Source organism: Marmota marmota, unplaced genomic scaffold, assembly GCF_001458135.2.
Source record: "Marmota marmota marmota unplaced genomic scaffold, marMar, whole genome shotgun sequence".
Classification (NCBI taxonomy): domain Eukaryota; kingdom Metazoa; phylum Chordata; class Mammalia; order Rodentia; family Sciuridae; genus Marmota; species Marmota marmota.
Window position 1 is genome coordinate 3,294,357 of NW_025999895.1, and position 7,559 is coordinate 3,301,915.

Here is a 7,559-nt window from a genome sequence, read left to right on the forward strand (position 1 = left end):
CTGTCTTAAAAAAAAAAAAAAAAGTGGATGTACCTCAGTGGTAGAGCACCCACCCCTGAGTTGAATCCCCAGTAAGGCGAGCACGCACACACACGCACACACACACACACACACACACACGCAGGGCTTGCCGAGACCACACAGGTGGAGTCATGTCATTGGTTCTGTTAATTAAACCATGCAATTCACTTTCCAATCTCATCTACCAATAGTACATTTTCCCCTGAAATCTAACTTGTTCCTATCCATCTCTCTCTGAGTCAGTCAAGGGAAGGCATTGCATTTTTGAATGATTATTAACAAGTTGGTTAGAACACCACTAAGGGACCATTAGAAAATTAAAGTGCGCAAATATGAGAGTTTTTAAGTAGGTGAAACAGTCATGTTATATTTGGCAACAGACTCAACATAACCATGTAGCTGATTCCCAACATCTATTTTTAAAATAGTAGAATCTACAGGAAGACTTTACTTCAAATTTAGTTATATTCTTATTCGCTGTTGAAGTGTTATCTTTGTATTGCAGAAGGAGATCCTGTGAGTTTGTGCGTGTGTGAGTGTGTTTAAATATATGCCAGGTAGTGATTTGTTACGTAAACGCTGCAAAAATCTACTAAGAGAATTTTTGAATGATAATCACTATATGAAAAATTAACAAATTGAACCTGATCAAAATTAGAAACTTTTGATCTTGGAAAGAAACTATTAAGAATGAGAAGTGAAGCCACAGGCTGGGAAAAGTGCTTGGCCATGAGCCATCTGATAGAACTGAGGTGTGGAGCACACAGCGCTCAACACCAGCCTGCAGGAAAACAAATAGCTTAACTCTGGATGCACAAGAGGTTCCAGCCGACCCTTCACCAAGGAGAGATCCAGGTGGTGAATACACACAGGAAACAACGCCCACCGGGGTCGGTCACCCGGGAAACCAGATCCCACCGAGACGCTGCGTCTGCCAGGTCTGATCCCGCCACCCCCGGAGGATGGGTAGCACCCCGAGAGGCTGTTCCTGGGAACGTGAAATGAACAGCCCTTTAGAAAATGTTTCTTTGAAGTCACACCTGTCCCTGCTGCAGACCCAGCAATCCTACTCCTAGAAGTGAAGACAGGCCCTCCCAGGACCCTGGACAAGTGTTTAGGGAAGCTTTAGTGAAGATAGCCCAAAAGGGGGCTGGTGTGGGGCTCCACGGGACAGCGCTCGCCTGGTGTGGCCCCCGTGCCATCCCAGCACCACAAGACACCAGAACAGCAGCCCGGCCTCCGTCACCTGACAACTGGGTGGTGAGTTGTGGTGTGTGCAGCAGAACACCGCTCAGGCACGAGGAGGGGCTACTGCTGGACACAGCCGTGGTCGGAGCTCCCCAGCACCAGTCAATGAAGGAAGGTGGACTCCAGGGGCCGCCCGCTGCAAGGTCCACTTACATGTCATCCTGGAAAAGGCCACGCTTTAGGGACAGAGAGCAGGTCAGTGGTGGTCAGGGGATGTGGGTGAGGGAGGGGACTGAGAGGGGCAGGAGGGAGTTGGGGAGGTGCCAGTACTGATGGGTCACAGGCACGGCAGGTGGCCACTGCACGCATGTGTCCTCTCCCCGAACTGGGTAAAGGCTCCTTCATGCAGCCTGTACCTCAGAGCACCTAAACTAAAAGGCCCAAACCAACTTAGGCTTTGCAGTCGGAAAGGGCTCAGCTCTCTCTCTCTCTCTCTCTCTCTCTCTATCTATCTATCTATCTCTCTTTATATATACATATTAGTTGTTGGTGGACCTTTGCTCTATTTATTTATATGCGGTGCTGAGACTTGAAGCCAGGGCCTTCCACAGCCAGGCAAGAGCTCTCTGCCACTGAGCCACAACCCCAGCCCCCCCACCTAATGACAAAGTCTCTTGCACTGCAGCAGATTAGATCTTAAAATTAGGAAATGCTTATCACCTTTTTGAACTTTCCACTGTGTGTTTCATCAGTCCATTTCAGAACACAAAGATGATTCACATTTACAAACCTGTGGGCAGCTGAGAGGTGGCCCAGAGCCCAGCAGAGCCTCCCTGCAGCCCCAGCTCTGTGAGAGTCCTGGCCAAGGGGGTGCTGAGATGGGGAGGGCTGAGGCCGGAGCGCTCCCTGCTGGATGAGGATGCATTCCTCCACGGGGCTGTGCACACCCACGGACTGGGAGGCATGAGCCACGCATCTCCTGAGAGTCTGAAGTCCTGCCACCAGCAAGATGGGGAACGAGGAGGCTCTCTAGGCCCTGGGGCTGAAGACCCGGCTGGAGAGAGGAGTGCCTGGGGTTAGACGTGGGCTGGGGAGCTGGCCCAGGGCAGGGCAGTGGACGCTGGGCAGGTTTTCCTCCTCACGTTTCCTTGTGCTCGGAACCCCTGCCCGCCCCGATGGCCCCCGGCTTGGCTCCACAGCTGCCCAGGCAGAGGGGCTTGGAGCAGGTGAGGGTGGATGGGGAGCCCCTGGCAGGGGCTGGGGAGAGAAGGGGAGGTGCCTCATCGAGTCAGCAACCTGGAGGGAGGAAGAAGGTGGCAGCCGGCCAGAGGTGGCCTCTAGAGAGAGTGGCTTTGTCTTGTTTTTGAGGCGGCAGAGTCTCTGGTATATTTGCATCTTGGTGGGACCAGCCGGCAGAGGGAGGGTAATTATAGAAAAGAAATTCTGAGGCAGCTGAGGGGAGGAATGGGTTAGGGGCACGGGGTGCCGAGGTCACCACGCCTGTCCAGGGCTGGCCCGGGCGGCACCCCCCCCCACCCCCGGCCCTCAGCAGCACCTCTGTGAGAGGGGACTGTGAGCCCGTCCCCAGGGTGCTGGTCATGGAGGGGACTAGTGAGGACCCGCCCACGCTCGTCTTTCAACTTCTGCCTCATGAAAGCAGCATTTCTTTGATTTTTCCGGAACTCTTAAAGGTGGAATTCCGTTTCAGCCATTTTCTAGGAAGAATGGGTTAGGTAGAAGCCGAGCCTCCCTCTCTCCGCTCACGCCTGGCCCTGGGTGGAGCCAGGGAAGCAGAGGCTGAGGGGGGACCCTGGAGAGCAGGTGTGTGGGGGGGGTGCCCAGCTCTGTGGCCAGACCGGGTGGGGGGCCGACGGGAGCCCCTGAGGCCTCTCCCTGCACAGACGCCCCGTGGAGAGCCGGAGGGTGCCAGAGAGCAGCGCGGGGCCCCACGCGTCGGCGTGGGCTGGCGTCGTCTCAGCTCCCCGTCCAGCGCCCTGGACCATTTCAGCATACGAGCACCCAGGTGAGACCAGCCTCACACTCAGCAGGTTCCACGGGCACGTCTGACGGGAGGTGGCCCAGATGGCACCAGATCTGGGGAGAACTGAGCTCTGGACACCGAGGCGCCCCCCAGCCCACGAGCTCAGCACCCCACCTGTCCCCGTGGTCTCCCTCCCTCTCAGCACTGTTGTGTAGTTTCGACAACGGTGCTTCCAAGCGAGGGTGATTTTGCCCCTGTCTGAAGATATCCCTGGTTGTCAACTGGAACTGGGGCGGGGGCTACTGGGAGCTGGTGGGTGGAGCCCAAGATGCTGCCAAGCCCCCCACCGTGCCCAGGACCGTCCTGCTGGGAGGGCCCACCTTGCCAAGGTCAAGGGACGCTGGCACAGAGGTTTGCAAATATTTTGTTACGTACTTCCATAAATATTTTTGCCGCAGTCTGGCTGGGCACAACTCAGGAGCCACTTATCAAGCAGAAACGAACTTTATTTTTAGAACCACACACACACACACACCACACAGCTCCTCAGGAATCCCCTCAGAGCCCAACTGCCACCACCTGCTTCCCACAAGCCTCTCAACCTCCCCCCCTCCTCCTGCTCTTGAGGCCAATTGGCTGGGTTGAGTAGGTGGAGCCAAAAAAATCCCCCAATGAGCAGCTCCGTGGTCTGAAAGGGCGGGGAAACAGCCCAATGAGCATCACCACAGAGGAGCCAATCAGCTGGCAGCTGGAAGTTTGCTGGGGTGCTGTGAGCCAATCAGCTGGCAGCTGGAAGTTTGCTGGCAGCTGGAAGTTTGCTGGGGCCCCTTCGGCTATGGCTCTCAACATATTTTATCATCTTTTTAAGAAACATTGGCATTGACGGAATTTTTAGTTTACATCCCCTCTGCTTACTGTTACATATAGAGAAGTAACTGATTTTTGTATATTGACTTATTGACTAAATTTATCCAATAGTTCTTAGAGCCTTTTGGCGGATTCCTGAACGTTTTCTAGGGACAGGATTAGGTCATCGGTGAATAAAGGCAGTTTTATTTTCCCCTTTCCAATGTGGGTGCCTCAATGATCACTGTTTTTTTATTATTATTTGTAGATGGACACAAGACCTTTATTTTATTTTATTTTATTTTATGTGATGCTAAGGATTGAACCCAGTGCCTCACACCTGCTAGGCAAGCACCCCACCACTGAGCCACACCCCAGCCCAATAACCAGTCTGATTGAGCTGGAGTTCACATACCGCATAAGTCACCCAATGAAAGTGTATACTCGATGGTTTTGAGCATATGAACAGTCACGAACTCATCACCATAATCATATTAAAACATTTCACTGGGTGCTGTGGTGCACACCTGTGATCCAGCTACTTGGGAGGCTGAGGCAAGAGGATAGCATGTTGGAGGCCAGCCTCAGCAACTTAGTGAGACCCTCACTCAAACTCAGATTTTTCAAAAGGACTCGGGATGTAGCTCAAAGGTAAAGTGCCCTTGGGTTCCATCCCCAGCACCAACCAACCAACCAACCAACAAAAAATATTTCCCTCATCCCTCAAAAATTCCTGCTGCCCCCAAGCCTTTGCTCCCACGCAGTCCCCACCTCCCCAGTCCTGAGAAGCCATAATTCATAGAGTGGCCTATTCTGGATGTTCCCTATAAAGGGAGTCACACAGACATCAACGTTTGGCACTGCCTTAGCAGAGTGTCTCTGTGTTCATCTGTGGGTGAACTTCTTCCTCGCGTGGCTGAAGAATGGTCCGTCACAGCTGCAGCGCCTCTGACCTACCGGCTCGTCCCTGGACGGACGCGGGTTCATCCACTTGGGGTGGCCGGGCAGAATGTGTCTCTGAACCTGGGGTCTATCCCCACGCATCTGGGCTGTGCACCTGAGAGTGGCCTTGCGGGCTCCCGCGATAGCTCTGGGTCTGCAGGGGCTGCCAGCTTTTCTCCAGGGCGGTGTCACCACTCTGTGCTCCTGGTCACCAGTGGGACACGACACTCCCCTCTTTCACACCCCCGGTGACACTTTGTTATTGTCAGAGCCCCTGGATGGCTTTGGCCTCTCTTTCTTAATGGTCGGTGGAAACTCGGGCACAATGTCAAGCGGAAGTGGAGAGGGGACATCTGGCCTCTTTCCCCTTCTTGGGGACAGCCTCCTGCAAGCCGTTTTAAGCACTGACCTGCTAAGAAGGCACCGAGGGCTGGGGGTCTGGCTGGGGGTGGAGCCCCGGGTTCCGTCCCCAGCACCGGGGCCAGGGTCAGGCTTCAGCCCGCTTTGCGAGGCCCTCACTGTGACCCCCGAGCTCCAGGACTCAGGGTCAGTGTCCCGCAGACCCTTGACTAAGGCCGCTCCCCCTTCCTTCAGAGGACTGGGACGGAGCACACGAGGGCAGACCCACTCTTTCCCCCTTCTCGTGGGCACCGCAAGCCATATCTTGTCCTTCTCAGGGCCAGAGCTTTCTGTAGCCCCAGGGGACCCTGTTACACAGCAGTCCCCACCCCTTTGCTCTCTGTCTCTGTGGGACACCTGTTGGGACATTTCCTATAAATGGAACCATATACCACGTGGCTGTGGCTTTTAAAAAACAGATTGTTTTTAAAGATATTTTTCATGTACTAAATACTTGCTGTCCTCCTGTGCATCCAAAGACACCTGTACAACCTGCCGGGCCCAGAACCGAGCTGGCTCTGTTAGAGCTCCCGCCGGTAAATCAGCCATGTGTCTGCGGCTCCTCCAAACCTCCGCAGCACTCCGTCTCCCACCGGTCCTGCGACTCTCCTGGGAGCAGACACGATGTGGGTCCCACCCAGGGGCCAGGCAGGGCTGGAGACCCAGAAACTGGAACACCTCAAAGTAAGACTGCGGGGCTGGGGCTGGGGCTGGGCTCAGCAGGAGAGTGCTCACCCAGCACACGTGAGGCCCTGGGTTCCATCCTCAGCACCACATAAAAGTAAATTAAAAAATAAAGGCATTGTGTTCAACTACAACTACATAATAAATATTAAAAAAAAAAAAAAAAGAAAGAAAGACTTTGCCCTCCAAGTGACCCTTGAGGACTGAATGGAAGCATTTGGTGAACTGGAAAAATCAGGTCCCAAAACCAACCCCATCAGTTTCCAGATCGCAGGAAATTCCCTCTCAGAGCTCAAAAAGGAATTGGTCTTATTTGCTGACAGGTCCCCAGGAAACAGCCAGCCCCGGTCTCCCCTCCCCTGCCCCCACTCAGCACAGGGCTAGCAACCAACTGTTCACCCACCAGCTTCACCCTGAACCCCCGCCCCACACGGCTCCGTCCTGCCCGCGGCCCAGCCTGCACTAGTCTGCCCCATCGCCAAAGAAAGACACCAGGGACAGGGAGAACCCTTGAGACCCGGGTCCCTCATTTCTAACGAGGCCTTTGGAGAAGGAGGCCGGGCTGGGTGGGATCGTGACTTGGGTAAGGAGTCCCTGAACCTGGATTGTGCCATTGCATTGGGTGGTGAGGGGACATGGTCAGCAGCCCCGGCTGTGCGGCCCCACCGGCCTCCTGCCTGCCTCCGACAATCTTCCCCCCCCCTGGATGAGGCTGGGGCTCTGTCCCAGTGGAATGAATGTCCTTGGGGTAGATTTAGAGACAGACAGTCATGAGTCAAACCACAGGCAGGAAATTTCATTCCCAGACCTTGTTCAGATCTGGTTTTCCTGGCTCATCACATTCAAGGCACATTTAGTTTTGCAAACAAAGTAAGAAGGCCTTGTGGGGGGGGGAGGGCAGCCCCCAGGCCACGTAGCTCCTGCTCTCCCTTTCCTGAAATTCAGAATTAAACTTGAATTCCCCCTGAAAATGGGCCTGAAGGTCGGTAGCAGGGCAGGAGGGAGCCACTCATGGGAGCTGGGAAACCCAGGGTTCCCACTGGGATACCAGGGAGCACTGATTCTCAGCACTATGGGGTACTATGGATTAAGTCCCTGAGATGAGATTATTCTATGACAATGTAGGTCTTTAAAGAATATTCCCAAGACACGGGGCCTTGGGCTGGGGATACAGCCCAGTTGGTAGGGTGCTTGCTCTGCATGCACAAGGCCCTGGGTTCAGTCCCCAGCACCACCACACTGAAACAGGGTCTTTGCTTTCTTTTTTTTTTTTTAATTTTTTATTGTGGGTTGTTCAAAACATTACAAATTTCTTGACATATCATATTCCACACTTTGATTCAAGTGGGTTATGAACTCCACCTTCACCCCATACACAGATTGCAGAATCACATCAGTTACACATCCATTGATTTACAAATTGCCATACTAGTGTCTGTTGTGCTCCGCTGCCTTTCCCATCCTCCACCCTCCCCCCTCCCCACCTCTCCCCTCCCCT